This window comes from Mauremys reevesii, linkage group 7, assembly GCF_016161935.1.
Source record: "Mauremys reevesii isolate NIE-2019 linkage group 7, ASM1616193v1, whole genome shotgun sequence".
Lineage (NCBI taxonomy): Eukaryota > Metazoa > Chordata > Testudines > Geoemydidae > Mauremys > Mauremys reevesii.
In genome coordinates, this window is record NC_052629.1 from 27,551,292 (window position 1) to 27,576,118 (window position 24,827).

Sequence of the window (24,827 nt, forward strand, 5' to 3'; positions counted from 1 at the left end):
TTAAAACAGCAAGAGATTCATAATGTTGGCCCTCACCAGGGTATCCAAAAGTCTCTTCCATGAAAAGTGAACACAAAAATAGTAAGACTCTTCCCCTCCCCCGATTGTATCATACTTCATTTCAGTAAGTAAAAATTACCTCAGATATTGATCATTAAATTGAACAGAATACTTTTAATATTAATATTTTATTTTCCAAAATTATTTTTATGTGGATTAATAAAGCTGGCAGTGATTTGTAGGACTTATTCCCCCCCAATATACTTTATTTACAGAATCAGCTATATATGGAAATGTGCTCCAGTGAAAACTGTGTTAATAAAATATGATTTATTATCTATGTTGACTAGAGCAGAAGATCTAAATATGACACAAGCAATTGCATTTGAAACGCTCAAACACAACACATAATCTTCCTCCCACCTCAGATCCCCAAACCTCTTGACCTTGAATGTCTTATTAATGTTAAGGATTCTTTTTTCTCTTTGCTTTCTTAATGTAATTAATTTTATGGCCTTAAAACATTAAATGCAAACATCCTTTGTCTGGTTTAACCCCACTGCAAACTATCTTCTGTCCCAGCTCCACTGCCACAGGTTACTCAATATTAAAACTAGTCAGAACACTTTCAACTAAATGAAATGTCATCAAACTAGGCTCTTTTGTCAAAATGTGTCTGTTTTGATGAAAGTTCTGTTGGGAAAGTTTTGAGAGAGAGAGAGACACTCTCTCTCTCTCTCTCTGAAACCTTGTGGTTAGGGCACAGGCCTGGGATGGGGAAGGCCGAGTACAAGTCCCTGCTCTGTCTGATTCACGGTGATTAGGGATGGAAAAACTGCTCTGATTCAGGCAGAGTGAGGACTTGGAATCTGGGTCTCATACATGCCAGGCCAGTGCCTTAACCCCCAGGCTATAGAGATGCAGATCTAGATATTCAATGGACTGTTTTTGTTTTATGAGAAATTAAAACACATTTCAAGTGTTGCTGCAAAAGTGAATAGTCATCTTCCAGACAGCTCTCCTCAATATCTAGGGTTCCAGAGTGAGGTGAAAGGAGAAGTAAAAAGTGGATGGGTGGGTGAGTGAAATAGAAGTCTGTTTTTTCCCCCGCCCCATTCCAGAAATAAAATTATTTGAATGAATCCAGGAGAAATACTTTGGAATTGCATATAACTCTTCTTTGGTAAGGTGATATGGATTCACATTTGCATCAGAACTCTTAGACCTAAAGAAAATATGTAGCTATGATTTTTATAAATATTGAAAACTTTATGAAACCTGTGTATCTTTGTCCTGTAGTTAACCTGTTTTTTCTAAGATTATCTGTTACAAAATCTAGTAAAAGCAGCAGAGAGCCCTGTGGCACCTTACAGACTAACAGACGTATTGGAGCATGAGCTTTCGTGGGTGAATATCCACTTCGTCGGATGCATGCTCATGCTCCAATACGTCTGTTAGTCTATAAGGTGCCACAGGACTCTTTGCTGCCTTTACAGATCCAGACTAACACGACTACCCCCTGATACTTAAAATCTAGTAAGAATAGCTTTATTTACCTTAATTTTTTTTTGGCATGTGTTACATAAACAAATAACCTTGTATGAATATGTTCCACAGTTAATAGTAAATCCCAAAACATAAAGTTTATCGCCAGACAAACTTGAGCCGTGACATTCAAGGAAAATTCAGTTTTTTATCTGATTAGAATGTAAGAACTGAAGGTTCAGTCTCTGGATTAATACTGTAAATTCTAAAAATAGTCAGGTGGGTTGAGTAGTCTGTTTTTGTATCAGTAAAAAACATAATTAAATAGCCAGAAATACAAGCTAATACCATAATTCCCATGGTCTTTTACAGATACAGCTCTTACAAATGTCAATTATGTTTTTCCAGGATCAACAGTATCTTGCTAAATGTATGAAAGTTATTTGAGAAATGTTTCATACTAATAAAGTTAGTCCGAAATGCTTTCTGATTGCTGAACATTGTGTGGAACATGTTTACTTGATTGTAAGCTTAAAGTCTGAGGGATACAAAAGTTCTCCAGTGATTGTAAGTCTAATCATCTTGATGTTTTGGAGCTTTAAGTACATAGTATTTGTGCAATGGGATTTACTGGCAAAGATCTGCAGTATTTTAAAGTTCAGAACTTATGAGGAATTCTTGCCATAGCAGTTTTTAATAAGCAATTGTAAACTGCAGTTTTTGGAATTGTTTGCCTATGATACAGTATTTGTGAAACTTCAAACCTTAATTTCTAACCTCTTTATTACACAGCCCTGGGAGGTGGAGAAGAATACTTCCTTATGTCACTCTTGTCTCAAGAATTTTGAAAATAGCCTAAAAGAGTCAGGCACCCAATTGCCATTGCTTTTCATTGGGAGTTGGACTTCTAACATACTTTAAGCAACTTTGAAAATCCCAGTCAAGTTGCTTGAGGCCTTTCTCCAGTTTATTTCATATTGTCTCCCCATACTCCACCACTCATGTTCCTATTACACAAAAACTGCACAGAGCTCGGCTTATAGAATATTTTACACATAGTGCCTGATCCTGCCAGGAGCCAAGTATCCTCATCTCCCGTTGAACTCACTTTGTACCACATTAATATGTCAGCTTTTATCCTGCAACAACAATTTATCTATAGTGCCGTGTAATAAAGTCAGACATCTGTAGGAGACGAGTCCCTAGTCACTAATCAAAATCAATAGAGTTAAAAGCTAGGTCTAGCCCACTCTGTTTGACTAATACTGCATGTGATAAATTTGTCAAAATGTGAACCGGAATTTGTTGTATAATTGTACTATTATGCACAAAAGGCTATGTCTGGAAAGTGCTGAGCCTTCTCAACTTTGGGTTTCCAGGTGCTCAGCACCTTGCTTGATATGGCCCTTTGCACATAAAAGCCTGATTGATGATATGTTATTTCTGGTTCCCTTTTTGACAGTTTATTATATGCAGCCTGAGTCAAACCGAGAGGACTAGCGTTAGCTTTTAAATCTGGTGATTTTGATTGGTGATGAGGGGATTCCTGTCCCCTATTTGACTGACTTCATTATACTGCACTGTGCAAGGCCTATTTTTGTAGACTAAACCTGACACATCAGTAGTAGAGTGAAGTGATGTAAAGATTGCTATAAATGTTAGTGTATTCATTTGGTTGTTAGTGATTAAAGCAGAGATTAATGGCAAGATTATCTGAGCATCACAATCTTCTGGAGTGACTTTTAGGGTATGTCTACACAGCAGCTAGGAGTATGCTTCCTAATGTGAGTAGACAGATACCCACTATCCTAGCCTGTGTCAGTTTACCCATAGTGGGAAGTATGCTCCTGGCTGCTTTGTAGATGTGCCCTCAGGGTTTGCCATCTCAGTATTTGAGGTTACAGCTGAAAATGGGGAGAGTACCCCACCCAAAGGATAATAGTTTTACACTTTAAAGTATCTTCACTACCTTACCAGAGGATTAAATAACATTTCATTTCTCAAGGAGAGAGAAATTAAAAATACAGGTGACAATATGAAATCTCTAAGCCAGCTCCCAAGTACTGTTGAGCAATGCCAAGGAATTGTATGGCATAGTTCATTTAATAAAAGTAACGAGAAGCCCATAGCAGTTAAATATATACATGGAAATTAAGTTATTTTTGTTCCAAAAAGAATTAGATCAACATACAATTATTAGCTTGCATAGTAAACTGCCATTGGTCATGCTAAGGAACAATATGGTTCCACTTGTTTGGGCAAAATTAAATTGATGAATAATCAATATATGATCGTATGAGTGTGTTAGTATTGGAACTGTAGAACTGTTATAATATATTTTATAAATATACTCAACTACTATTCTGTTAATTTACAGTATGCTTTTATATATGGTTAAATATCGCTTTTGTGAATGTAAAAATGCAGGGAACGGCACCATTATTAGCACAATAAACCTTTTTAGAAATATGTATTGATGGGAAGTAAATTAAATTCATTTGTGGTAAATCTCACTATTATTTTGCAGTTAGTAAAAAATTTCAGCCTTAATGGTACACTATTTTTTCACTCAATTTTATGTGAATACTAGACACTTCTGTAGCTATTTTTATGGATAGTTTCCGTAAAAACAATTCTTAAAACAGTTGAGTTCTCTGTTTATCTGTAAAGTCCAATGTAGGTCACACTATTTACAGGGAGAAATTTGGATGATCTCATAGATCTTTTATATAACTCTATTTTCTATGAGTGGTGAAGTTCTAATTCTTATTACAAATTATTTGCAAGAAAAGGAAAAATTTAAATAAATACTATTTCAGTCATGGTAGAATGCTGATTGTCCTCATGCTTTTTATTTATTTATTTTTTGCACATAACATTTGCATTCTTACATTAACATTGTTTATAACATTTGCATTCTTTCCTGGGCTTGCATTTTTGTGAGCAAGGTGTAATGCTAATTGGAGCTTGTGGCAGCATAGCTAAAACACATGGATAACCTTTGGCCTTCAAACTCCAGAGCCTCAGAGAGTTTAGTGGTTTTACTAAGTGTTCTGATTTGTGATGTGACTATGAAGTATCAAGAACTGCCATCCTAATTTTGTGAGTTCCACCAATTCTATTTGAACATAGTTTAGCAGCCGCCTTTTTGGTACAACTCTGAAGTTGAACGATGTGTGAAAATATCAGGTTGCAAGCAGAGCATAGCAAACCTTTCTAATCTCCTCCGAAAAAGTGGCATGTATCACACTTTTCACAGTGTACAGTGAGGAAAACTGGGTTTTGTGCAAAACCCATCTAATGAATCAAGATCTACAGTGTAACCGGTCCTTTTACTGCCTTAATTGATGTTCCATAAGGCCTTCACCTGATCTGTAATGTCCACCTTCTCCTACAAATCCCTCTTCCAGATCTACTGCACCTCTATCCTGATATAACACGACCTGATATAACATGAATTCAGATATAACGCGGTAAATCAGCGCTCCGGGGGGCGGGCTGCACACTCTGGCGGATCAAAACAAGTTCAGTATAACGCTGTTTCACCTATAACGCAGTAAGATTTTTTTGGCCCCCAAGGACAGCGTTATATCGGGGTAGAGGTGTACTTCTGTGACTCCTACAATATATTACTCAACTAATAATGGGTAGGGTTGAAGAGGCCAGGCATAATTCATGTGTTTATTGCATAATGTATAGTTACAAAAGTTGTATTTATTTAATAATATATCCATATAAAGATGTTTAGATTGTATCTCTCTATATCCTTCATGTGTTTTATATCTTCTGAGTCAATATTTGCAGGATCAAGGTATATGTGCTAATTCAGAGAGGAGTAGTCCCCATGATTTAAAATAAAGCATATGAATAAATGTTTGCAAGACTGTGGTCACAGATTGTAAGTGTTTTGGAGCAAGAGTGTATCTTCCTTTTATGCATATAACAATGATTAGCATATTGTGAGTGCTACTGGAGTACAAACAAGAATAGCAACTGTGAGTTGTGCGCTAATTTTAATTTGCTCCATAAATGATTTACTACCTTAATCTGAATACTGACAAAAACGCTATTCATTTTCACCAAGAAAAAAGTGTCCTTGGCTTTATATACACACACTTGGTGTATTTAAGGATGTTTCACCACCAATATCTGAAGAGGACTTGTTCTTTTTCCTACAATAGAACATTGTACAGTTCTTAATGGGTTATTTTGCCAAGTTTTGGTGAACAATGCTGCCTGTATTTTGCTCTTAATTCTGCATTTCAAGTTCAGCATGCTAGTTGGTGTTAATGTAAGTGATTTTGCAAATCACAGGTATTCTTATCTGTAGATTACAAATGAAAATGTGAATTAAATATGTGACATTTTAGATTAAAAGCTTTGGGATCACAAAAGACCAATTTAGAGAGAGCTAGTGTGATTATTTTTTTTCATACCCTTTCAAAGTACGGTATTTTGAGAACAATTTTCTTGTAAAATTGAAAAAGTCAGTAATGAGAGTCTGCTCTCAGTTATGCTTGTGCCACTCTGTTGTAGACAGTAAAAAGGAACACTTGCACCTGTGCAGCGTCCCTGTGAAGTTAATGTGGCTCTGTACGTAGATGAGTCCCCATGCATAAATCAAATTACATATACGTAACTTAAAGCAGAATTTGGTCTCAAGTCATTGGTAAGAGATTGCTCTGATGTATACAGTAACTTCTGCTTGGCCCTTCATGATATTTTATTTATTAGACTGGACAAAAAATGCAAACATATTTTAATCTCTTCTCTGAAAGGTACCTTGTTTGTAAAAGATTCCAGAGATGAGGACTCCATGACCTCCCTTGGAAATTATTTTGGAGTTTAACTGCCCTTATAGTTAGAAAGTTTTTTTCCTAATAGCTAACCTAAATCTCCCATGCTGCAGGTTAAGCCCATTGCTTCTTGTCCTACCTTTTAGTGGACATGGAGAACATTTGATCACTGTCTTCTTTGTAACAGCCCTTCACATATTGGAAGACTGTTATCAGGTCACCCCTCAGTCTTCATTTTTTAAGACTAAACATGCCCTGTTTTTCTTCAACCTTTCTTCAGAGGTTGGGTTTGCTAAACCATTCTTCATTTTTGTTTCTCTCCTCTGGACTCTTTCCAGTTTGTCCACATCCTTCCTAAATTGTGGTGCCCTGAACTGGACACAGTACTCCAGCTGAGCCTCAGCAGTGCCAAGTACAGTGGTATAATTACCTCCCATGTCTTATATACAACCAGGGGCGGCTCTAGACATTTCGCTGCCCCAAGCACGCCTGCGGGAGGTCCACCGGAGCCGCGGGACCAGCAGACCCTCTGCAGGCATGCCGTGGAAGGCTGCCTGCCTGCCGCCCTCCTGGCGACCGGCAGAGCCCCCACCGCGGCTTGCCGCTCCAAGCACGCGCTTGGCGTGCTGGGGCCTGGAGCCACCCCTGTATACAACACTCCTGTCAATACACACCCCCCCTCCAGAATCATATTAGCCTTTTTTGCAGCTGCGTGACATTGACGTATTCTAATATTCAGCCTAGAGGAAATTCTTATGTACATACCATAAACACCAAGGGTATTTTTAAAAGATTTTCAGAATTCTGTTTTGTCTACCCTCCTATCTATGAAGAAAGAGCAAATATACTTTATTTACACTATTTCTCAATATCATGTCTGATATCCCTTTAGCCTTCCAAAACAGAGAAACAAAATAATTGAAAACTATAATAAAGAAATTACAGTATCATCATGGATTCAAATTTGTGCCTGAGAGAGAGAGAGAGAGTAATTTATTCTTGCTCCTTGCTAAGTATTAGTGTGTGAAGTGTTAATAATACAAGGTAATGGATTAAACTGTTTTTGCTAACACATTGGATACTCAGAGAAGCCAATATCCTTAAATCTGGCAGTAGGATTTGGTTAAAATGGAAGTTAAATTGGAAACAAATTAGGATTTCACTAGGGTAGAGATAAAGTGAAGATTCATATTTTTGGATTCATATATATATGTACCAATTCATAAGTCTGTTAAGTAGAATTGTGGGAAATATATATTGGCAGTTATTGTATTAGAATTACATTTGGCTAGGTTTCCTTGCAGAGTTGGATTGTGGACAAAGAGGACAATCACTGAGTTGGTGGTGGTTTTTGGTAAGAAATTCTCCAGGGAAGGAGTAGGACTTCTAAAGAGAGAGTGAGCACGTGTATATTATGTGGATGCGCACATACTGTAAACTATTATTAGCTATGTGCATTTTTAACACCTGTCATTTAAAATATTTTTTTATTTATCAGTTTGGTAAAGGGCTATGTATAAAATAGTTTTTGGTATACAGTGGGGCATAACACAGAAAATACAGAATGTAGAGAAATCACAGCAATCTGTCTATATTTGACGGCAAGAAACTCAGTGCCATAAGTGAGATAGGTTATATAATTCCATTCAGAATAACTCCACACATCTAAAACAATTTCTGAAACTCGACAAATATATTGCTTCACATTTGTATGACCTAAAATGAAAAAAAATAATTATTTCTACTAAGGCAAAATCATTGGTAACTTCAGGAGGTTAGTTTTCTGTTTAAGCTTGTATAAGAAGTTTAAAAATAAAAGTTGAGTGTTATAAGAGTTGTAAAAAAACATTTGTTCGTAACCGGTAGTTTTTTGCTCTTTTCATTAGAGAACATTGGATGGCTAGGAGATGAACATGTTTGAAAAGGTATTAAATGTAAAACATTATTAATATTTATGTAAAAATTAGTCAAGTTAGTGTTAAGAAAGAGAACAAGATTACTACTAACGTGACTGGGAATGGATTGTTTTATTTATTTTTCTTTATGTATGTGTCTTGCCTTTATTGTCTTTATCGTTCATGTTATCCTTATTGCTGTGCACATAACATATGGATTATGGAAGCAGCAGAGAGAGTGTGACAATGGATTCTGACAGATGAATATTTACATTTTCAAATTTTTGTTGAAAAGCCACATGCAGGGGGATGTTAATAACTAAAAGTTTTGTACTGGGTAATTAACAGTTTTTTACTTTTTGCCAATACAGTCATCAGTGAAAGAGAAAGGGGCATGAGAATGTCTTTTGCTAATTGAAAATGTAAATAAATAGCTGCACTCATACACTACAGATATTTAGTTATTTTCTTTACATTTTTGGCAAGCATAGACTATAAATAACTGTGATCTGAAAGCTTATTACAAAGTGCCAGCTTTGTAAATTCTATAGTATATCATAGGAGGGAATTTAGTTTCAAATCCTAAGCTTATCGGTAGTTTGAAAGCTGTAAGAACATTAATTAAAAGTGATTTTTTCCGTGATATGTTATAGCGCTAAATGCATGCTGCTAAGAACCATGGCTTGAGAATGCTGTGTTTATTTACATTTGGTTTTGGTTTAGAATACTCACTGTTTGTGTGGGTTTATGGCCAGCTGGTTGGAAATCAGTAACAACAAATCTACATCCTAATTGGCAGTAAGACGCTTGTGTATAGTTGTTTGATCAGATGACTGCAGGTCAGGACTCGGTTTGTTTTAGTTTCACCCAGGCCACTTGTATCCACACTTCCCTAGTAGTGGCACTTCTCTGTGATCCACTGTACAAATTTGTAAAATGAGGACTATACACAGGTGTTGTGAGGTTTAACAAATGTTGCAAAGCCCTTGGAGATACTAGCATGAAAAGTGCTACAGTATATGTTCATATAAGATGGTTACAAGCCTAAAGACATTCTGACATTGGTAATTTTAGTCATTGATTCACTAGTCCATCCCTATCCTGTAAAGCATTTAAGCGGATGCTTAACTGTAGGTGTATGCTTAAATATCATTGGCATCGAGAGAGAGAGATAGCATGTTCTTAAATTATCTGCTGAATTAGTTTTAATAAATAGAATGCCTTTACAATATCGTGAACTAAGTTTAAAAAAACAGGGCAGGGAGGGAGATGGAAACAAAAGAATAATTGGGATTAAACGATTAAATTTACAAAGAATTGTCTTTGCAAGAACAGAAAGCATTGTACCGAAGTTCTGAATTATAAAGGGGTTTGGTATTTGTTCTAATGGTGCATCATTACTATTTTTTTTTTCTGAAACAGTTTTCACCTTTCATACTTACGAATTTTCATGCATAAATGTTTTGTGGCAAATTTATGTATCTCTGTATATGATTCATAGACTTTTTCCGAAGAACTAATTGCCTTTATGATTGATAGATTCCTTATAGTGGCTGTTTCTGAATTGTCCTTCATTAATTACAAGTAAGGCTTCACATTTTCAGTTTTAATAGACAAGACACTGATAAAAGTGTATGGTTTAAAAAAAGAAGAAAAGAAAATGAAAGAAACAGGTGTTTTTCTAGTGTTTATTGGATAAATATTTTGTATTTAAAGGTCTGTCTGCACGGAGCAGTACGTGGACTATAGGGGTGTGGGGGGGGTTTTAAGCATGCAAACATGTTATTGTGTTATACCAATATAATAAAAACCAGCATATTCATTCACACAATCATTCATTCAGGTTCTGTATAGATGTTATAGTTACCAGCCTAGATGTTGCTCATGCCAAGTTACTGGCCAGGTATCTTGGTCATGAGGATGGAGCCGAGTCTGTGTCAGATGCATCTGATGCTCCTGGAGGCTGGCGGCAGAACCATAGACTCAAAGTCCTCAGTCTTTAGAGTCCAGTTTTATAGGAATTTATTCCTATGTCAGTTCATGAGAGTTGCTTCATTTTGCTGTTGCTAAATCAATCAGCAGGTGGCTGGCTCCATGTTATTAGATGTTTTGTTTTTCCTTCCTTTGAGGTGTGGTGGGTGGATTCCAGTTTGCCCTCCGGGGGTCATCTGGTTGATCCCACTTGACACCTTCTTCAGCCGACACTGAATTCTTCAGGCTGGTGACTCCCTAACCATTCATTCATTGTTTAAACTAGGCATGCATTCACATACATTCTCTATCTTAATCACACCTATTTCATTGTCTCTTTACCTTTTGGGGTGTTACCAATTTATGTGAGACTCCCTGTCTTTTAACAAGCAAAGATAAAGTGAGATCAAAACTTACAGAGGGTGGGGGTCTCTATCTATACACTATAACAGCTACTGTTTTGGCTTACTTAGAGTTAATTAATGTTTAACAAGTTTTATACAAAGTATTTCTTTGAGCAGGCTTAACACAGACACAGCTGGTGGCTTGCAGGTTAGAGGCTAAATGTTGGGAATCACAAATTTATTTCTAACATAAACCTTAAGTTATAAAGTACCAATTAACAATAAATCAATAAATCATTTCTCATATAAACCATCTTTAATATCCCTACAATTGTGCATTAGTTAGACCATGTTGATCCAGTTGGTTCCCTAACACACACTTTAGCATAGTTCTGTTTGAAATAATATGATGCTAAAGTGCACTGGGGAACATTACAAAGAGTTTACTTATTACAGTATATACACACAGAGCCCTGAAGAAACCTGCTTTTTGGACATCTACATAAAACTCAAAAAATGCTAAAAGTAAACCCCAAAAAATCAACCCTGAAAAACAGAAGCCTCACATGCAAGCACTATATACCTACTGATTTAGGTCAATGCTATAAAGCTTGTCATATAAAATGTAAGTTTCATCGCTGTTTTTTCTTTGAATAATATCTTTGGGCAGACTTCGTTCCTTTTACATGACAATGGAATTCACAAGGGCCTTGTGAATATTCAAATGCAAAGCTAGGATAGAGTTGCTGTTCACAGTAGTGGTAAAGAAAACTCTTAATGCTCTTAGAAAGTGCAGTATTTTACCGTTGCTTCCTTTTTAAATATCTGTATTTTAGCCTTGTTTTCGCCTTTCCATGCTAGAGTCTCCTGACTAATATGAGAGGGGTAGGTGTGTTGCTATTCCTCTATTCTCTTTGCCAGCCTGTTGACTGCTGCAAAGTGTTTTTTCTTCTACTCCTTTCCCAGTCTCCTTTTTTAAGTGGTGGTCCTCTTGTGAGTAGCTCCAGTGTCTGATTCCACTGTTGTTTCTATCTCCAAGCTGTGGTAAAGTAAAACTGACCTGATTCTTACCAGTTTCACTACTGTCCACAGGGTATGATAGCAGCCGTGGAAAATGGCATGACTGTTCAGTATCTAAGCTGCAGTTTGGGAAAGCTGTGAGCAGCTGAGGACCTGGATTGCTTTATAGTCTGTTTACATTTGGAAAGTTATCTTTGCAAACATAATGGCTAGTAACCTAGTGTTATTTTTAAATGAAAGCTCAGATTTTGCAGAAGTTAATACACTTGTGTAGAAAAGCTTCCCATAGACCTTTGAGTATATTTTTCTCTCTTTTAACCTTACTGTTTTGTCTCCATTCACTTTGAAATCTGGCTCAAAAGCACTTGAACATAGTGCATAGGTTATCATCCTTTTGATTGTCAATGGTTACTGTAAAGTTGATACAAAATGGCATGTTAATTACTGCTATTTGTTGTGGACTTTTCTTTACCATGATTTGTATTTATTAATATTTAAAGAGCAACAATGAGAGCACAAGGTCATTTGGGAGGTAAGTCTGAATTTTTTTTAAATCAAATATATCCTGTAATAAAAATTGTAAGGAATTTCAAACAAAGTTTTAAAGATACTAGATGATTAAAAATCTTAATCCTAACCTTATTAGTTTTAGTAAAATCATAACCATAATGATCACATTTATGTACCCAATAACCAGTTTTTGGTAACTACGGTGAAGCAAAATTTGACAGGAGTGTTTTTTAATATAAATAGTGTAAAATTAGCAAATATAGCCCCCCTCCCCCAAAAAAGCTAAAATTTACTATTTTGCAGTGTTGAAAATCGGTTGTAAATGGAAACAGTAAGATCTAAAGATGTACCATAGTACCTGGGAGCTCATCCTTAGGAACATAAGGCTTTAACAGGGTTAATTTTATTGTTGTGTAATTCCAGAAGAACTTTGAGTACTAGTGGCAGTTAACCACACCAAAACAGGACTTGGGTAATCCTTTAAGTCATATAGGATGTTCAGAAATATTTTAAGAGGCCAACACATAAACACAAAAAATAATTCTTACCTTCTCTTCAAATACCACATAAAGTCATACTGTCCCTTCTCATCTGTGTTCATTCTCAGGCCTTGTCTACAGGGGGCAGTTGATCTAAGTTACTCAACTTCAGCTATGTACTTAGATCTACCCACCATGGGGTCCACACTACGCAGTGTCGACTGGAGACGCTCTCCCGTCGACTCCCCTTGTGCTTCTCGTTCAGGTGGAGTACAGGAGTTGATGGGAGAGCGATCGGCGGCCAATTTAGCAGGTCTTCACTAGATCTGCTAGATTGACAGCCGATGCATTGATTGCCGCACGTGGGACCCCTGATAAGTGTGGACAAGCCCTCAGGCTGACTCTCAGTGAGTTTTTACACACTGATTCAAGACTTTATTTTTACCACTTAAAAAATGAAGCTATTATTTAGCTAAAAATAAACTCCACAAACCAGAATTTGTGTACTAGAGTTTACCTACTTCCCTTCATTCACCATTGGATTAAACTGAACAAAATATTCCAGGCTGTTTAATTGGGGACTCCTTTCCTATCTTATTTCTTCAACTTGATTCTTTCTCCAGCGTTTTTTTTTTAATCTTTTAAAAAAAGTTGTTTTATATCTAATCTGATTATATGCCTTTGCAGATTATTTTGTTCACTTTCTCTTGGCTGTTATATTAGCTTTTCTAATAAAGAAATGGGACTAGTGGGAAGAAGCGACCCTACTTGTATGTTCATTTTGAAAAGCGGTCTGTTTTTAAGATCTTACCAACTCATGTGGTATCCATGTGTCTGCAAGCTTAGTGCTTTCTTTATGATCCTGACCAATACTGTAACCAGCATGACATAAATAGACTTCAAGTGGAAACTCAGCATAAAAAGAGCCAGTTTTGGTAGGACTCAGAATTCCAGGAAAAGGTCAAAATGGTATTTAATTGAAGGGAGCTGTGATGCGCCATGTGTATATCCTGTTATTTTAACAAAGATTCCACATGATTTTAGAGTTTAAAAAATAGCAGTTGCATCTGGTGGAAGGTGTCTATTTGTGGTTCTGCTTGGTCAAAAATTGCACAATACTGGGTGGAACTATAAGATAAAAATGAAGATATAATCTAAGAATGCTCCTTTACTCCTTAATTTAAGGTGTTACATTTAAGATTTGTTTGTGGTATTTCTATACAACCTTTAGTAAACGTAGACCTTCACTTCAGCTGTGTGAGATAAGGGAGATATTTTGCCTTAGTTCATTGTGTCCACCAAAATATTTGGGTCTGCAATTATTAAACTTGACTTATATAGCACCCTAGGTAGACACAGTCTTTACAAACACACTGTAAATAAAGGCATGTTATGTGTCCTGAGGAGTTTATACAATCTAAGAAGACACAAATCTATGCAAGACAGTAATTCAGGCACATGTGTCTGTTGGATGTGACGATTTACTGATGAGATAACAAAGATAGAAAGCATTCCCTGGAGGAAGAAGGTTTTAATGGAAGGATCTGAAGAAGAGAAAAGGTGCTAGATGGACAAAAAGAAGAATTTTCCATTCATAGGATGCAGCATGATGTCTCGTGAAGCTAAGAGTGGGAGAAGGATTGGGAGTGTCAGATATTGTTGTAGAGGGAATGAGATCAGCAAAGTAGTTGAGGCAAGATTAGGTGGGATGAGAAGGTTGTCTGACCACAGACAGTTCAAGAAGCTAGGTATGTGAGGTGGTCTGGATACTGTGAGTAGAGTGATGGAAGAGGACTCTAGTAGGGGCATTTTTGATGGATTTAGAAGTGAAAGAAATGATAAGCAGGGAAAGCCAGTGTGGAGAGGATTACAATAGTGAAATGTGAGAGATGTATGGAAAATGATTTTAGCAGTGGAGAATGAGGAAAGGGTGGTGGTTTTTGGTCATATTAAAGAGGAAGAAATGATAGGATGTAATAAGAGACAATATGGAGAAAGTTTAGAAATTAGGGAGAACAGGTGAAAAGCCAAAGATGACCCCAGTAGTGAGCCTGGAAGACACGAAACAAAGTGTTTTTTCCTGGAGATATAGAAGGAAGAGGAATAAGGAAGAAAGATAAGTTTTTTTTGTTTTTTTTTAAAGACTTGAGATGGTGGGTCAGCATCCAAGATGAGATGTATAAAGTGCATTTGGAGATGTGAGAATGGACTGAGAGGAGAAGGAAGTAGTGAGGTAGAATAGGGAATCATCCATACAAAGGGGATGATGGAAAGAGCAGGAGAGGATGGGGTCATCCAGAAAAAGGAGAGTTAGAGGACTAAAGACATTCCAACAGATGGGAAAGGAAGATGAGGAACCACTGTAGGGAGATACTAAAGGAATAGTCAACAAGATAGAGTGAGAAACAAGAGAACACAAAATCAGCAAAGTGGAGAATGCAGAGGTAGGAGGAGGAAAGAGTAATCGGCAGTAATAAAAACAGACATTCCTCTTTGATTTTAATAAGTGACTTTGGTCAGGGTGGTTTCGGAGTCCAGGTAGCTTGAGCAGACAACAAGCTAAAAAATTTTGAAAACATATTCCAGTATTGGAGTTCTCACTAGTGATTTGTCCGCTACTGTTGTCACTTCCTCAGGCCTTCCCTATTTCCTTGGGAACTAAGAAAGGAATTAATCTGGAGGTTCTAAAGCTATGCACAAGACCTCATGAAAATTTTTTGTTCTAGAGGATTGTCTTCATCTGCTCTTTGTCATCTGTTCCAAGAAATCATAGTTGAGAACAAGAGTCAACTGAAAATTTTCCACCTCTTACTTTTGGTCTGTGTTGTAATCATTCAAGACACTTTAAACAAAATTAAATCCAGCAGTTAGACCTCTTGTTGGTTCAACATTCAACTCTCATTTCCAATTAACTATATTGTCTTCCTGCTGCCATCTGGTGAAAAAATTCAGGGACAACAGCTGGTGAATTCTTTACTTGATTTGCGTTCTTGGGAATAATGTTCTTTGTAGTGACATGAGCATGAGTGATGAGCCAATATGTTTATAGTTGTAAGGTGACTACCCAGCAATTAAAACATTTTAGACATTTTCTGTTTCTAATAAGTACTTCTAGTTTTATAGTTTATAATCGTAATGAGCTGCTGGGAAGAGAAGGGGTGGAATCAGGAAAGATTTCTACAGTCTTTTAATGTTTTAGTTTCAGCTTTTTTAGCAAAGAGCTAGGGATCTATATTTAGTGTAGAGCTGCCTTAATATAAGACTTCTTTAATCTCCATTGTTGTTTAGCTTAAAAGGACACTATGAACTCACTGTTTTTAAAATAATGTACACTATATCAACCAAGTGTTTTTCTGCATATATATTTTTTCTTTCTCTCTGAAAGACGGAATGAATTTTGAGATTGGATTTGGCAAATAAACATCCCTTGTTGGTATTTTGAAGACCTCTGTAAATCCCAGCCTGGAATTTACGTATGTGTTTGTGGAATATGCTCACAGAAGCACCACTCGGGGCACTCCAGAACTGGGCTACTTTCAGCTTACCCAGAATAGTAACAGCAGCTTCTAGGAGAACTAAGGAGGATAAGAAGAACTTTGTACCTGAAGCAGTTCATCCTCACAGGGGCACGAGTTGGTCCAGGATCACATCCACTATGCCAATGGCAGTAGAACCATAGAGGAACACCTGGACTTCAGCTGGAAGGGTACTTCCCAGCATGGATAGATAGACACACTAGCTCAGCTCAAACTAGCAAGCCAAAATAGCAGTGTAGCCAAGAGTGGCAAGGTGGCTAGTCAGGCTAATGATCTGAGTACAAACCCACCTGATCCCCTCCCTGGGTACATACTCAAGTGGCTAACCTGAGTTGCTGCTGGTGCTACCCCCAGCTACGCTGTTGTTTTTAGCACACTAGCTTGAACAGAACTAGTGTGTGTCTGTCTACTCAAGCTGGGAAGCGTGCTCCCAGCTGTAATGTAGACATAACCACAGAAAGTAGTACTAAAGCAAGATGTGGTGGTTGATGTAGGGAGGAGGGGCAGTGTGGTACAAAAGGGAGTCCACAAAAACAGGACACACATTTCTTAGAGTACATCTACACCGCAGCTGGGAGTGTGCTTCTTTACTTGGGTAGGCAGAAGCTCACTAAAAATAGCATGAGGATAGCATTTTACCAATCTGTAAAAGTCCTTGTTCCCTTGTTTTCACTGGTAGCAGCTTGAACAGCTTTCTACACCAGAACAGCTTTCCACTGCATTCTTTTGATCAATACTGGCAAACATGGATCTTGCTCCAAGAGCTGCCTGGCCCATGGACCACACCTGTGTGCTGATCGAAGTGTGGTTGGAGAACACTGTCCTCCATGACTTCTCCCGAAGTGGCAGGAACATATACCCTTACCAGGAAACTTCACAGAGGCTGGAGCATGTGGGTATTTGCTGGACTCTGATCCAGTGCTAGGAATGCATCAAGCACTCGAGGCTACTGTTCAGGCAGGCAAAAGACTCCAGCAGTTGCTCCAGGAGAGCTCATTGTACATGGCCCTCTATGACATACTGGACCAGATACTGTCAAGGGCTCTCAGCACAGAACCTCGAGTAGCTCAGAAATCCCACCTCAACCCTGCTGGCATCATCATCTGACAGCATGCTGATGAGAGCCAGGGCAAGGAGGCATCAGGGAAGTGCAGAGGAGACCCTGGAGGACAAGGAGTATGTGATTCTGCAACTCTACCTGGAGAAACGGTTGGGAAAGCCCTCTCAGTGAGCTTCAGGAAGACCTTGAACTGGGCAGAAACCAGAACCAGAGGCTGGTAAGTTGTAATGGATCTCTACCTTCCCTAACAGTACCCCTCCCCCTCCTGGCCCTTCAACCCATAAATGGCCCCTAGGAAGACATGGCTATAAATCAACAATTTTATTGATTTCCAGTGAACCTCTTTTACACATTTGGCAGAAGCTATGTCTGAGAAACAGATTAACAAAAATAATTGTACCCCACTGTCCGTGCATTTCTCAGCCAGCATGCAGGCAGTGATGATCTGGAGCCTCACAGCAGGAAGCCGATTTAGAAAGGTCCCAGTTGGGGATGGGACAGTTGTAGAAAGCTTTATAGCTGTTTGTCTAACGTTAATGACAGCTGTCTTTCGTCCCTTGGAAGAGTACATAATTTCAGTGCTTCTTCCCACCCCCTGATCTTACCATTCCCTTGCAAACAGGAGCAGCATGGAAGGTGGGGGGTGGTTTGAGGTGGAGGGAGGGTTAGGTCCAGGAAAGGGAAGGAAAGACTATAGTTGTCTGAGGAAAAGTTAGTCACAGCAGTCTTTTTCTCCCTTGAAAGATTACAATTTTTTTACCATCCTTGTCTCTGTTGCCTGGTCTGGTTGCACCAAGTCATGCTGCACTTCCCTGGGGGAAACAGGTGGTAGAATGATCCGGTCTGGCAGTTGGATAAGCAGAGTGTGATGTCCCTTTTCTGTAGACAGCTGAGGGGCTTGTGGTGCTGATCTGAAACTTCAGGGAACCCAATAAAGTTGTTTTGTCTCTCTATGATATGGACTAATTGGCAGAAGTGTTAAATGACTGTTTCAGTTTTCTTAGTAGCAATTGGAAGTCTGACATAACGAATGACGGTGAAAATGAGGTAGGATTAAGGCTAAAATAGGGAAAGAATTTGTAAAAAATTACTTACACACGTCTTCAAGTCACCAGGGCCTGATGAAATACATCCTAGAATACTCAAGGAGCTGACTGAGGAGGTATCTGAGCCATTAGTGATTATGTACAAAAAGTCATGGAAGATAGGAGAGATTCCAGAGGACTGGAACAGGGCAAATATGTTTGTCTATAAACAGGAAATAAAGACAACCTGGAGAATTGCAGACGAGTCAGCTTAACTTCAGTACCTGAAAAGATAATGGAGCAAATAATTAAGCAATCAGTTTGCAAACACCTAGAAGATAATAAAGTGATAGGTAACAGTCAGCACTGCATTTAGCCGTATGCAGTCAGCATGGATTTGTCAAGAAATTGTGTCAAACCAACCTAATAGCTTTCTTTGACTTTCTCATAAACAAATTAGGGATGGAGCTACTATAAGGTGGGTGTATAATGTGTTGAAAAACTATTCCCAAAGAGTAGATATCAGTGGTTAGCAGTCAAGCTGGAAGGGCATATTGAGTGGGGTCCTGCAGAGATCAGTTCTGGGTCCAGTACTGTTGAATATTGTCATCAATGATTTAAATAACGGCATAGAGCGTACACTTATAAAGTTTGTGGATGATACCAAGCTTGGAGGGATTGTGAGTGCTTTGAAGGATAGGATTAAAATTCAAAATGATCTAGACAGACTGGAGAAATGGTGTGAAGTAAATAGGGTGAAATTCAATAAGGACAAATGCAAAGTACTCCACTTAGGAAGAAACAATCAGTTGAAATATACAAAATAGGAAATGACTGCCTAGGAAGGAGTGTTGCAGAAAGGGATCTGGGGGTCATAGTGGATCACAAGCTAAATATGAGGCAACAGTGTAACACTATTGCAAAAAAAAAAAAAAGTAAATATTATTCTGGGCTATATTAGCAGGAGTGTTGTAAGCAAGACACGAGAAGTAATTCTTCACTCTACTCCATGATGATTAGGCCTCAACTGGACTATTGTGTCCAGTTCTGGGTACCACATTTCAGGAAAGATAAGGACAAACTGGAGAAAGTACAGAGAAGAACAACAAAAATGATTAAAGGTCTAGAAAACATGACCAATGAGGGAAGATTAAAAAAAATTGTGTTAGTCTTCTCTTCTCCAGACTAAACAGATAGGGAGCATAACCATTTTCAAATACATAAAATACAAGGAGGAGGGAGAAAAATTGTTCTCCTTAACCTATGAGGATAGGACAAGAAGCAATGGGTTTAAATTGTGGCAAGGCAGTTTAGGTGGACATGAGAAAAAAAAAACTTCCTAACTGTCAGGGTGGTTAAGCCCTGGAATAAATTGCCTGGGGAGATTGTGGAATCATCATCATTGGCAATCTTTAAGAGCAGGTTAGACAAAGACCTGTCAGGGATGGTTTAGATAATACTTAGTCCTGCCATGCGTGCGGGGGATTGGACTAGATGACCTCTTGAGGTTCCTTCCGGTCCTACCTTTATATGACTATTTCTATCTTTGTGTGCCCATTTCACCATTGTTAGGCAGGCAGAAGGACAGGATTAGACGATGATGGTGGGGTGGGTGGTTTTTGTGGTTTGCATCTCCCTTTGAATGGAAACACCATACTGTAGCTGAGAATATAGTCAATTTCCAGTTGAATTGCCTCCCAATCCTGAAAACATATTTCTGGTGTAGTAGAAAATCAAGCTAGCTCTTGAAGTTCAATGGTAGTGCAGATCTGCGTGGTCCACCTACATAGACGACCAGACCTCTCCATTTAGCAAAACATAGGGGGCTGACAATTAGTAGAAACAACTCTCTTGCATAGATTGCCAGATCTCCTTCACAGGACGGGAAAGCCATGTTCCTTTTCTATTCTGGTGCCTTGAAACCCACTATTTTCTCCAAATGTTCACCAGCTTTTAAAGAAGAAATTGCAGGCTGTTAACATAGCCCTTGGAAGGAACTGTAACCACACCCTCTGGAGACATTTATGAACATTTTATTTTTTTTAAAAGTTAGTACATGTATCTTACCATTAGTAGCCTCTGTGCTGTTCTCAGAGGCTGCAAAAGTTGTCTGAGAACTAAGGGTAGTCTCAACGGTTGCAATCCTGGAATGTGGCCTTCTACAGCAAAGTTATGTTCTGTGAGGTGATTTCTTGTCTTCGTACAAAGGAAAAAAACCATAATGCTACCATTGTCTTTGAATTGGCAGGGCCTTTGGCTCCTGAAAAGGAAACCATTCTACCAGGAGGGCAGGAGCAATGCGCCAGAGACACCAGAGGCAGATGATGAAGGACCCTGGAGGACCTGCTCATTGGGATGGACAGCAGGAAGCAGTAGCAGTTAGGAACACAAACAGCACAGGAGGATCGCACTGATGAACCGGTTCATGGCACAGGAGGCATGCCGTGGGGAACAGAAGCATTCCCTAATGGAGAAACTGATGGAATTGAAGACAGGGGATCCATTTGCTGCCATGACTAGTGCTACCACCACCTCCTCCTCCAGCTGCCCCCCAAGGTGCTGCTGATGTAGAGGACCCAACCCCCCACTTCCCCAAGTGACTGAGAGGAGTCTGCAGGACTCTCAGTATCAGACCAGCACCCAAAACCTCTTGCAAGAGACACCCCTGAGCATCCAGAAGGAGGAAGCTAACCTTGTGAGAGTGCCTGAAGCCCACCACATGCCTCCCTCCCTAACTCCATGCAAGAGACATTCCTTTTTGTCCCCAAGAACAATTTCCCTCTCATCATTCCCCCCTTGTCAGCAGAAGGGCCATGAGACATTATCATTTGACCATTGTTCATGGATTCAGTCCTGTTATGTTTGGTTGGTTTCTATCTTTTAAAAAATATTTCAATTACATGTTCAATATAATACATTTAATAAATGTTACCATTTCTCTGACTTGTGTGTGAACCCTTTCCTAAGTATGATGCACATAGGATGTTTTCAGGTTTGGGACTGGGGCCCACGATTCACAGCATATGAAGTGGAATGGTGTAATTGTCTGGGGCCATCATACTGCAGACGCTTTTTGTGTCTGACCCACACCTACAACCTCCCCGCACCACATAGGGAGGGAGGGAGGGGGAAAGTACAGTTAGTGTTACATGCTTACAGAAAGCACCTCTAGTTCTAAACGCAGCAGAACTAACAGAAAATGGGTAGATAGATATTTTTATGGCTTGGTTCACATGCAGGAAAAATGAAGCACAATTCAAATAACAAAACAGGTGTCTGTCACTTCCCAATGATTAAATGGCCATTCCCCCACCCCAACCAATTTCAACTTAGTAGAGATTAATTAGTGCTCCATAACAGCTTCTAAGTACTTAGTTAGTACTGCTGATGAAGAATGGTTAAAAGATTGAGTGCTCTTGATAACACAAGTAAACAAGTGTGAACAGTTAAGACAAAAGCATTGTACAATGACAGCATTACAACTTGGCTGCCACCCTCCAAAACACATGCTTGACCCAAAGGTGTTAACCCAGTGGAAGTACCCAGTTGTAATTGTCTAGAATGTATGAATTGTCACAGGAATGAATGGCTAATGACCTTCAGTTATAGGGCGTGGGAAACCTCACGAAGTATGTAGCCCAACATGTAAGTGCCAGTGTTCCCTCTCATGCTTTTCTGGAAGCTGCACAGGATGTGAAGTTGTCCCTTGGCACAGATAGATGTCACTCTCTGCCTCCTTGCTGTGCCAAGGTATGTGCACATGTGGTATCCCTGATCTCACCTACCTGCTGGGAACTAGGAACAGTGTGAATGTGAGTTGGATCCAGATGCTGGATAGAGTTTGTAAACCAGACTTGTCCTGAGCCCTCTTAGTATGGATGTGCTCCCCTTTATTTCCATGAATGTTATGGAGTGTGCGGCAAGCAACAGTTCTATGAACAACATTTGCTATATTGGCATTCAGACGGGTGTAGGCAGTACCAACAAGATTTCAGCCTACCACGTGCACACTCCATGACCCTTCTGCAGCTACAGATGGGATTGCCAATTTTGGGTGGGCATATTCCTGGAGGTTTCATCACAGGACATAATCTTAAATTAAAGATTAATCTTTAATTTCTGGAGACAGGAGAATCCTGGAGGGTTTGTGACCCTAGCTACAGAGGCTGTTCATGAGTCCCTTTTCCCATCAATGTTTGTGTATAGTTTCATGAGCCAAATTAGGATGTGAGGTCTCCCAAAATAACTGTTGGCACAAACACACCATAGAGACCCGTAGAGGGAAGAAAGGACTTTATTCCCCAGAAGAAAGTACAATCCTGATCTCCTCAGCACCCTGGCATCATGAATCAGCATTTCCCACGTTGGTATTCATGACTCTGCCTCTGTAGTCCACTAAGCCTTGCAGAATGAGTGAATAGTAACTTTTTCAGTTCACGTATTCACTTGCTCCTTTTGGTAAGCAAAGTATTGGATTATGGGTACAACTGATGGCCCCTGCACAGTTTGGAAACCCCCATCCGGTCCAATCCAGCTATTATTTCTGGAACTTTTCTAATGGCCACAGCCTGTGGTTAGGTCACATTGTTAATTGCCTTGCAAAACTGCACAACCCCAACCCCAACAGTGGACTTTCCAATCCCAAAGTGGTTTGCAATGGACTTAATCTGATGTTCCCAGCTTCCACAGGGTAATAGCCACTTGCCTCTCCACCAGTATGGTTTCCCTGAATTGAGTGTTCTGGCATGGGAGGTTTGGTGCAAGCTTGTTAGACAGCTCCATGAATGTCTGTTTCCATATTCAGAAATTCTGAAGCCACTGCTCATTATCTCAGGTTGCCAAATGATTTTATCGCACTGCTTCATGCTGGTTCTCCTGTCCTAGTGGTGATGGCCCATCCAGGGGCATATTGTGGCAATAGCAGCATTCACCATATCTGTACTGTTAAAATGTTCAGTACTACTGTTCTTAGGCCCTGATCCTTACATTTGTGCTTATCTTTACTCAACGAGTTCTCTTATTGAAGTAAAAATGAAAAAAAGTGGAAAAGCTGCTGTTACATTGCAGTTTTGACAGAGTTAGGGAGATAGATTATAATCTAAGTGTGAACACTGCAGAGCATGCTGGCATTCTTTTCCTTTTGTGAGCTTGTGGTCTTGAAGTCTTCATATTTTTGCTTTGGAATTTTGTCAACCTCAAAAAAATTATATAAAGGCAGAAAATAACAGATAACGTTCCTATTACAGCTGGTTGAAAATCTCCAAATTTTGAAATTTCAATAGAAATGTCAATCCCAAAGTGGTTTGCAATGGACTTAATCTGATGTTCCCAGCTTCCACAGGGTAATAGCCACTTGCCTCTCCACCAGTATGGTTTCCCTGAATCGAGTGTTCTGGCATGGGAGGTTTGGTGCAAGCTTGTTAGACAGCTCCATGAATGTTTGTTTCCATATTCAGAAATTCTGAAGCCACTGCTCATTATCTCAGGTTGCCAAAATGATTTTATCGCACTGCTTCATGCTGGTTCTCCTGTCCTAGTGGTGATGGCCCACCCAGGGGCATATTGTGGCAATAGCAGCATTCACCATATCTGTACTGTTAAAATGTTCAGTACTACTGTTCTTAGGCCCTGATCCTTACATTTGTGCTTATCTTTACTCAACGAGTTCTCTTATTGAAGTAAAAATGAAAAAAAGTGGAAAAGCTGCTGTTACATTGCAGTTTTGACAGAGTTAGGGAGATAGATTATAATCTAAGTGTGAACACTGCAGAGCATGCTGGCATTCTTTTCCTTTTGTGAGCTTGTGGTCTTGAAGTCTTCATATTTTTGCTTTGGAATTTTGTCAACCTCAAAAAAATTATATAAAGGCAGAAAATAACAGATAACGTTCCTATTACAGCTGGTTGAAAATCTCCAAATTTTGAAATTTCAATAGAAATGTCACAATTCAGCAAGAAGGAAAATATGTTTTTCACAAAATTGCTAAAAATGCTTCCTATTTTTCTGAGCTGATTGAAAATTTTCTGAATTTGAGATTTTGAGCAAAAAAGAACAAACATTTTCAGAAAAAATTCATAAAAAATGTCTCCGTTGTTAGACCAGCCCCAAATCTTGCACTATATGCAGAGTTTTTAGGCACTTATGGCAGAATTATGGAGGTCTTCATTTAATAAGCAATCAATACAAGTTAATTAAGTATAAAATATTCTTAATTTTATTTAACTATGTAAGAACACCACTTGAGAGAGAACCCAACAGAACGGAAATTTCTTATATTTCTGAAAGAAGCACAAGCATTATTTTGTGTTATGCCTCTCGGTCAAGTAAAAGCCATCTATTGAAGTCTTTTTGGCTTTTCACTTCACTAACCTCTATTCTGTGTAACACAAACAGGGGTGGCTCTAGGATTTGCGCTGCCCCAAGCACGGCGGCACGCCGCGGGGGCGCTCTGGCGGTCACCGGTCCCACGGCTCCGGTGGACCTCCCGCAGACGTGCCTGTGGAGGGTCCGCTGGTCCCGCGGCTCCGGTGGACCTCCCGCAGGCATGCCTGCGGATGCTCCACCGGAGCTGCCTGCCGCCCTCCTGCGGGACGCCGCCCCAAGGGGTCTAGAGCCGGCCCTGGACACAAATGATGTTACTTCTTGCCAGTAAAATGTTAGGGAGCCTGCCTTGTGTTTGCAGAACATTACAAGAAATACCCCTACT

At 39.1% G+C, this 24,827-nt stretch overlaps 1 protein-coding gene across 7 annotated transcripts in view; it reads left to right on the plus strand.

Moving 5' to 3' along the window:
• INPP5A (inositol polyphosphate-5-phosphatase A) overlaps nt 1–24,827 on the plus strand; it is a 404,737-nt gene that overhangs the window by 79,981 nt on the left and 299,929 nt on the right. The gene's annotated exons all lie outside the window — the stretch shown is intronic.